Source organism: Anarhichas minor, unplaced genomic scaffold (assembly GCF_050575085.1).
Source record: "Anarhichas minor isolate MPS153535 unplaced genomic scaffold, ASM5057508v1 ptg000062l, whole genome shotgun sequence".
Lineage (NCBI taxonomy): Eukaryota > Metazoa > Chordata > Actinopteri > Perciformes > Anarhichadidae > Anarhichas > Anarhichas minor.
The window spans coordinates 2,947,589-2,955,713 of NW_027466508.1; the positions used below are offsets into that span (position 1 = coordinate 2,947,589).

The window sequence follows — 8,125 nt, forward strand, 5'->3', positions numbered from 1 at the left end:
GCCCATTAAGTGTAGAAATTGGGGCAGACCCTGCATGTTCATCCTGTGGGAGGGCTTATTCAGGACTTCCTGTATGGCCCAGAGGAAGTTGTTGTCTTTATCCACTCTGCTTTCCTCACTGTTACACACAGCAGGGCATCGCATTCATTGGCAAACAAATGACGATCCAAAACTGTGACTCATGGAGTCATGAACTAATTTTCTTCCATGAGCAATAAACTGCTTGGACGACCTTGACGCCCAGAGTAGCCGGCCTATCACTCTTATGACTTTCAGAGGTAATTTGGCAAATGCTGCAGCTATCTGTCTTTTTTTACAACAAGACTTTCACCCACAAAAGTCTCCAGTCATATCCACATTCAAGAATTAAGGGACAGCTTTAGGGGCAATGGACCAGAGAGATTTACACACTTAGGCAACTCTCCAGAGCCACAGATACTATTTTACAAGCCTCCAGGTCCAAAGTATTCATCACAGATAACACACAACCATTGTTTGACAAATAACTCACCCTCAGCATGAAGAGCGTTTTTAAAACCAGACCTCGGCCAGTTGTTCCTTTATTACGCCAAGGCAAAGATGGCTGCATTTGTCACATACTGAAAGTATATCATGAGCTAAGATTTAATATTTTATATTACACCTCATACTGGTTCAGTTACGATCAGCATCTTTAATGTCTATTAATGAAGTTGCCTGTTCACCCTTCCCCCATGAGGGGACAGTCAAAGATGCAAGAGAAGAACTCAGAAATACTTTAGAACATTTTTATTCTTAAAACGGTTACATTCATGTGGAAAAAGCCATTTTAGGAGTCATTACCTCAATATATTGACTTCTAGAATGAAATGATTAAAATGAAAGAGGCTCTCCATTAAGATAAATGTATGTGTTGTCCCAAAATATTGTACCATATTACAAAATCCTACAGGTAAAAAAACACATTATGGCTTATGTAAAGAAAGGATTTAAGCATTTAAAGGCCCAGTTTAGCCCTGGTATGTCACTCTAATCTTTGTGTGTGAAATTGGATGTTTAAATCCACACTTGGCAATCCAGTGTCAGAGTGAATTTGTAACATCTTGGAAATCAGTGGAGCAAAACATGCAAAGGTTATTTCCACTGTGTGCTAATTAAAGAGGATAAACTCATGAGCACTACCCACATATTTTGAAAATGCTTTTCATTTCTTCCCTCTAAGGCAGCAATGTTGCAGCACATTTTGACGACATGTTTGTTTATCAGGGTTTGTGAAATAACAATAGTGTAAGAATATCGTGAAATCAAATATAATCAGCCTTAAATATCTATGTTCTTCTTTGTTTTGATTAAATAAAGCATTATAAAGCACTGAATAATTTAGGCTTGTCTTTTTTACTAGAATCTTTACTAGTTTTTTCAACTAACTATCAATGTTTTTTTTTCCTTTATTCCTATTTAATCACAGTACAAATAATTTCTCCAACATTTTCATGTTTACATGTTGAAATCATATTTCATTGTGATCGCTACTTAATTTTTTTAAAATCACATTTACTTGTTCTTCTCAGACACATGGAGCATAAACACCTTATCAGTGCAGCAAAGGTGCCTAGAATTATCAGCACAGCTCCACTTAAGAAGAGGATCACATCAACAGAGTGGTAGGAGTACCAGGGCATTCTGTAGGACTCTGTTCTCAGGTGAGCTGCACCTTTGTGTCTCATGACAAACTCTATCCAGAAGAGAGCGGTATCCAGCGGCTTCATTGGCTGATCTCTGTGCAGCCCGGAGAGCCTCTGCATGTTCATCCTGTAGGAGGGCTCGTTCAGGACTTCCTGAATACCCTGAAAAAAGATGTCCTCATTCATACTAAAAATATCAATTATCTTCCCTGCTCCTCTTACTTCAATTCTGAACAGATTATCACGCTGATCAAAAATCAATGGAAGCCCTACGATAGGAACACCGTGGTAGATCGCCTCTTGAACACCATTTGTTCCTCCATGAGCCACGAATAGTTTTATCTTGGGATGTCCTAAAAGGTCATTCTGTGGCATCCAATCTACTATCAAAGTGTTGTTGCCCAGATTGGCTGGTCTGTCACCTTTATATCTCCAGATGACTTTCTGGGGTAATTTAGCAAAAGCTGCAGCGATCTCATCAGCTAGGTCATGGGGAAGCTCTCCAATCAAAGTCCCCAGAGACATGATGATGACTCCGTGCTCTCCAGAACTCTGCACAAACTCCTCCAAGTGTTCGGGAAGAGGTTTTGCAGGTTTACACTGGAACCCTCCCATATAGATAACATTAGGCATGGTGGGACGAGGGAACTCAAACACAAAGTCCACTCTCATGAGCCACAGGTCTGCTGCTTGAAACAGGGATATGAAGTCTCTATCTGGACCTATGTATTTATCAATTAAGCTGACATAATTTGGTAAAACATAATGTGCAATTTGGTATTCTGTGAAGCCAAAAATGATAACATTAAGAACTCTCTCAAAAAAGCTCATTTTATCTGAAAGCTCGGTCCCTGTCATTGGAACATAAGACAGAGGAGAAGGCGCAATTGAAAAATGGCCTTCACCTTGACTAGTCCATCTGACATTGAAAACAAGAGGCAACCTGAGGTAGTGGGCAAGTATAACACCCCCTGGTATAGCAGGGTCTGTAAGGACGAGGTCATAATTGGCATCCCGTAGCGACCGTATAAGTTCTTTGTTTTCAAAAAGCAGCTCAAGCATTTTGCATGTTTTCTCATGCAGCTGAGAGGTCTGTTGTGCTTGTTCCATTTCCAGTTTAAAACGTGTCCAGACAGACTTCCCTTCCCTCTGGATTTCCAGCAACTGGGTCACAAAAGTACTTATAAAGTCTTCATCAAATCCAGATTCCGTATCGAGCGTGATTGAAGTATAGAATGGCGAGGTTTCCTTGATGTACCAACTGTCTGTCGATCGCACAACAGAAACCTGATGGCCCCTTGAATGTAGTTCCTCAATGATGACTTTCATGTTCACCCAGTGGCTTCCGTCCAGTGGAAAAACAAGAACCTTCCCACCGTAAATCACAGGCGGACAGAGCAAGCAGAGAGCGATCCAGACCCAGGAAGGATGCATTTTTTTGCTAAAGTTGGGAAGGAAACATATTGCTTCTTAGCAAATGCATATTTTTTTATATTTTTATCAAACCACTACAATCAATGAATTATACTGAATAAGGTTTACTTCAGTGTCAATGACAATAATTAATCTTTAAAAAGTGTATAATTGAAAGCATTTTTTTGGAGTATGAGTAGCCTGTTGCATTTAGTTTCATCACGGAAAACTGAACTGTTGCATGCCAGTTAAAAATTAACTTTTGGAAAAACACAGTATTTTAGATAGCTATCAGTCATATTGGCAAAATATTAAAAAAAGATTACCTTATTGGCATCCAATGTGTTTTGTTCAATATTCTCCTTTACAAGAGAGCAGAACACTGGCTAGTGCTTTCTGGCTCCAACCTGAGCAGGACTTTGGTACACAGCAGTGTTATGTTCTTAATAAACGCACAGGTGATAAGAAAGTGCAAAGGGGAGGGAAAGCTGTCCAAGGTGTTCAACTCTTAAGCAATGAGTAGTAACAAGACAAATGATTGAAAAGTAAATAACTTTGAATAAAGCCGGATTATGTTCCTGTGTGTCAACTGTTTAGTCATGTAAAAGGTTTCGATTGTGATAACATGTCAATATAAATTGTTTTGTTGCAATTCCATAACTCAGGCCCCTATAAAAATCTAAAGCAACATGATGTGATGATGTGACCAGCTAGTTTTGCTATGTGGCCTACAATGCACTGGTGTGTGTTCTTTTGACTTCTGAAAAATGTCATATTTTAAAGTAGCTTGTATTTTACTTTAACAGGATAGGGAAATACTGTAAATGGCTAAACACCATCACCTGCTGGCTGGGAAAGGTATTGACAAATCCTAATTATTTTTAAACACACCTATTCATCAAACCTAGAGGTTTGCCATTCTTTGGGGCAAACCTAAGCTGGTTCAGGAAAAAAAATAAGAAATAAAAGTGCATTTAACTAGTCCAGTTTTACAGTCAGCTTGTTTTATTAACAATGGGAACTGCTATTTTCAGAAATCCTTTAACAATGTGATTTTAGCATAATGTAGTACACAGTAAAACAGAGTATAGAAGAGTTGGAATTTGTAACTTGGTTCATGCCATCCAGCTACTGTACTCGTCAATGGTAGTTTGCATTTGCTGTGGGTTCTCAGACTTTCACTTTGTTAGAAACACAAGTAAATGTGTACACAGTTGCTTACATATCAACAAAAATGACTTGTAATCACACAGACTTTGCTCTTGCAAGTTGCCTGTCAAACTGGTTATGACATTTAATTTCTTTACTGTACACATTTCTTCTCGAAACATTGAGTAACATTTCAGGGAAAACATCTATTCCTTTCAATATTCAACTGATCACAGCTGTATTAGCTGTCACATAGCAAAATATGAACTAATGTGAAAATGATCATTCCTTTTTTCCGGTTTAGTCAGATTTTACTTTTCTTTTACAACACAATCTAAAGCATGACCATACTAACCCAGCAACAAATAACAAAACAAATAGTGCAACTGTTAGTAAAAACAGCATCACATCAACAGAGTGGTAGGAGTACCAGGGCATTCTGTAGGACTCTGTTCTCAGGTGAGCTGCACCTTTGTGTCTCATGACAAACTCCATCCAGAAGAGAGCGGTATCCAGCGGCTTCATTGGCTGATCTTTGTGCAGCCTGGAGAGCTTCTGCATGTTCATCTTGTAGGAGGGCTCAATCAGGACTTCCTGTACGGCATTCCGAAATGTTTTCCTGTCCAATTCAGAAACATCCATAACCACTGCAACTCCCTTTGCTCTCATTCTGGAGAGGTTGTCGGCTTGATCGAACACAATGGGAATTCCTACAATTGGCACTCCATGATATATGGCCTCATATATTCCATTTGTTCCTCCATGACTTACAAACAGTTTCATATTTCTATGTCCCAGGAGGTCATTCTGTGGCATCCAGTCTACTAGTAAAGTGTTGTTGCCCAGAGTAGCTGGTCTGTCACCTTTATATCTCCAGATGACTTTCTGGGGTAATTTAGCAAAAGCTGCAGCAATCTCATCAGCTAGGTCATGGGGAAGCTCTCCAATCAAAGTTCCTAGAGACATGATGATGACTCCGTGCTCTCCAGAGCTCTGCACAAACTCCTCCAAGTGTTCGGGAAGTGGTTTTGCAGGTTTACACTGGAACCCTCCCATATAGACAACATTAGGCATGGTGGGACGAGGGAACTCAAACACAAAGTCCACTCTCATGAGCCACAGGTCTGCTGCTTGAAACAGGGAGAAGTAGTCTACATCTGGACCAATGTAGCGCCTGGACAATGCAGAATAATGTGGGCTAACTATCTGCTTGTACAGATGCATCCTCATGGTGTAAAAAACAACGTTTTTCACCCTCTGAAAGAAAGTCATTTGATCTGTTAATTCTGAAGGTGGAAGTGGGACGTAGGAAAGGGGAGAGGGTGCAATAGCAAAATGGGCTTCACCATGAACAGTCCATCGAGCATTAAACATTAATGGCAGTCCGAGATAGTGAGCCAGCATTACTCCTCCTCCGTTAGCGGGATCCGTCAAAACCGCATCATACTTGGTATCTTGAAAGGACTTCATCAACTCTTTATTTTCAAATATGTACGTAACCACTTCACAGATTTTCTTGTGTAATTCAAAGAACTTGTCCTTTAACTCCATGTCTAAAGCAAAACGGGCCCACGCTGATGCCTTGCTTCGTTTAATCTTAATAACTTCAGAGACAAAGAAACGAAAAAAGTCCTCATTTGCACCGCCGGCAATATCCACTGTGACAGAGTTGTAATGTGGAGATGTTTCACTGATGTACCAGCTGTCTGCAGGTCGAATGACAGTCACAGTGTGGCCCCTTGAATGCAGCTCCTCAACAAGTACCCTCATGTTCACCCAGTGGCTGCCGTCATGTGGAAATACCAGAACCTTCCCACCGTGGGCAGCTGGAATGATGCCAGCCAAAAGAGAGATGACGGAAGCCAAATACAAAAACATCTTGAAATCGTCTCAAACTGTGCTGTCTGAAATACAAGAACAGGAAAAAAGTAAAAGCTGCTACTTTAGTATTCCAGGAAATGTGTGCACAAAGGCGTATGATGCATGAGAATGTCCACAAAAGATCTACAGTGACGTTCCTTTCAATTGTCTCTCTATTTGAGTGGATGCTTCTATTTGTGACAGCCCTCACGTGGATGTAGCAATTAGGGTGCTGTTTGGTGCCAAGTGCCCCGCATGTATTTTGTGTTGAACCCCAATCTCCCTGAGCAGAAGTCTTTTTACAACTGGAACTGTACATTCTGCAGAAATATTACGAGAGTTTCCATCCAGCAAACACATAATCCCTGTGTAACAAATCCCATGCACCCATTGATCAAATGTCTAACAATTGACTTGATTCAATAACATTAGCTGCAAAAGCTAGAAACAAATGTTTTCCTCTCAGTACTGAAATGCTGGTTAACACACTCTCGACAAAGATCACTAACTATTTTCTCATGAACCAAAATCTTTAAATGTCAAGATTACAGAGAAAACTTTACCAGCACTCTTGTAAACAATGTCTCTCACCGGTTAAGACCCAAACAAAACAAAGCAGAGCAGTGAGGAACTTTAAGTCGCATTAGTGTCGCTATAAAACACTTCCTGCTTTGTTTTGTCCCACCCACACAACAGTTGCAAAAGATTCTTGTCCCTTAAGCTTAGTCATCATGGTGCAATAAGCCAGTACTGCAGTGTTGCAGGAAAGTGTTACTCTATATGCATGTGGTCTAGATTACTTCATATTTTTACCTTTCAGACAGTCATGGCACCTTATTCTTTTAAAATGCAGTGGCCTTGTGTGTTAGAACTGGTGATGTCTTAAAAAACAAGTTTTTTTTGCTGCAAGATTTGAATCCCTTAAAAGATGCAACTTGTAAGATCTTGCCACATGCTCCAAACAAATAGGGGCAGCATTTCACCTCTACGACTGAATCCATAGAATCTAAAATAACTGTCATTTGGTTATAAAAACAGAAACAAACTAAAAACTAACCAACAGCAGGACAAGAATATGCATAATTCTAACATACTGCTTAACCTCTTGGATGATACACTAACTGAGCAGTTTAACAACATTTTCTATGACACATAAAGTGTGACATTTGTGCAAAAAACAAGACCCCTCACTTGGTAGTGTTGTTGAATGCCAGTAGTTCAATGTATGATACATGATACAACATGCATTATATATGTAGTATATCAAACTCCCTCAGCAGTTGCACAGAAAAGTATAACACATTTCTTACATACATTTTCTGATGCACATAAAAATGCATGGACCCGATTTTGAAAACGATGAACTTTATCTTTTCATAAGCTATCAGACCTTAGATATTTGACATTTTCAATATAGCAGTTATACTCCATATAAGAAAATATATACAAATCTTATGGCACGAAGCAGGAAACAAATCTATAAATGCTAAACATACATCAAAACCTTCTTGGCTTTGCTAAACTTCTGCTTTATACTGTGTTGAGGGAGGACTATGAAGGGCCGTATACAAACCCGTGAGACTGATAAACCACTTCCTATTTTACATGGTTTGTCTCGCCCCTGACGACAGTTCTGCTGAACCAAATAACATTGAATTATTGTCTCTTTAAGAGACATTCAGACTCTTAGTGTAATGAGGCAAAACTCCAAAATAATCTATAGTAAACGTTTCCTTAACATGGTGATACTGACATTAGACATTATTATAGAAGTGAAATAATCTGAAACTACAAGACAACATTAACAAGCTGTAAAACTAACACAGATTAATATAACTCAGTCAGCTGAATCTTAAGTCTAAGGTCAAAACACTGACAAAGTGTACACTTTGATCTAAGATTACCTTATCTTGAGCTTTGGACCGGTAAAAAGAAGCAGGCACTGATTACGCCTATAATCATGATGCCCGCACAGACCTGTGCACACACTTAAGGTTGAGACTCCACCTCTTGGTAAACATGTTTATTGTAGGAAGTCA

The 8,125-nt window shown here is 39.5% G+C and overlaps 2 pseudogenes; both read right to left on the bottom strand.

Moving 5' to 3' along the window:
- Positions 1-1,508: 1,508 nt before the first annotated feature.
- Positions 1,509-3,098, bottom strand: LOC142933773 (UDP-glucuronosyltransferase 2A1 pseudogene; annotated as a pseudogene).
- Positions 3,099-4,059: 961 nt separating this feature from the next.
- On the bottom strand, positions 4,060-6,104 carry LOC142933774 (UDP-glucuronosyltransferase 2A2 pseudogene; annotated as a pseudogene).
- Between the last annotated feature and the right edge of the window lie 2,021 nt (positions 6,105-8,125).